The sequence below is a fragment of the Heterocephalus glaber genome, unplaced genomic scaffold (assembly GCF_053883595.1).
Source record: "Heterocephalus glaber isolate CG9 unplaced genomic scaffold, H.glaber_assembly_v1.0 deba00001606, whole genome shotgun sequence".
NCBI classification, from domain to species: domain Eukaryota; kingdom Metazoa; phylum Chordata; class Mammalia; order Rodentia; family Bathyergidae; genus Heterocephalus; species Heterocephalus glaber.
In genome coordinates this window covers 24,849,756-24,850,685 of record NW_028258377.1, presented here as the reverse complement: position 1 = coordinate 24,850,685, position 930 = coordinate 24,849,756, and the positions used below count along the sequence as shown (strand labels likewise).

Here is a 930-nt window from a genome sequence, read left to right as displayed (position 1 = left end):
AATCAGCCTGGAACATGTCATACCACAGAGCGTGGAAACTTTGATAAAGTACTAGGGTCTCTTCACAAGAGTGAAGTTGAATTAGAATAATTTTCTCCATTAAATTTTCAAAAATGTAAGCATCAGTATGAATAATAACTGCAATATGTTTAAGTCTACATTAATAATGATACTAAGAATAAAAACAAATGCTCCCATTGTAATAAGCAATAAAGAACAAACTCATTATCGCTTCTCGGCCTTTTGGCTAAGATCAAGTGAAGAACAAACTCATTATTTTGAAAGTTGGTAAATTAAAGGAAACAAGTATTCTTTTGCATTTGGTGTGTAAATTGAGCCTCACAGTAACCGATTATTAAAGGCTCAAAATTTCTCTTGCTGGAGTATTTCAGCTAATACATAAAGAAACAAATAATGGGATTAGAATATCAGTATTTTGCTATCTAACATAAAGTCATTGAGTATAACTGATGACAGCTAACATTTGAAAAATAAAAAAATGTACTTTATATAGTTCCAGATGACAAAACAAACCGACTTCCCATAAAGAATGTGATCATTGTGTACTGCAAAAATGTACAAATAAAATATAAGAACAACACAAATTTTAAAAAAGAGAAAACCCTCCCTGACCCTCCAAAATCAAACCAAAATTTTATCATTCTTCTACGTGTAATTTAAGCACTAACACAAAGAAGATACAAGGGCCAAGAGTTTTGGCTAAGCCTTCTCAGCAGAAAGCTTCAGTAATACTGCAACTGTAGGAAACTGTATGCAATAAATAATCTGTTATATTGTTAATCTACATACCAGAAAACTCATGTGTAGTACTCATATATCACATTGGCATCTGAATTCAAACAAAGTGTTAAAATACCTTTATGAAAAAATTTAGGGAAAATGAATATTGATGAGATATTTGAAGGCACT

General features: G+C 31.0%; 1 pseudogene; it reads left to right on the top strand.

Annotated features, from left to right (window-relative positions):
• Positions 1 to 227: 227 nt before the first annotated feature.
• Positions 228 to 382, top strand: LOC147822970 (U2 spliceosomal RNA; annotated as a pseudogene).
• The last annotated feature ends 548 nt before the right edge of the window (positions 383 to 930 follow it).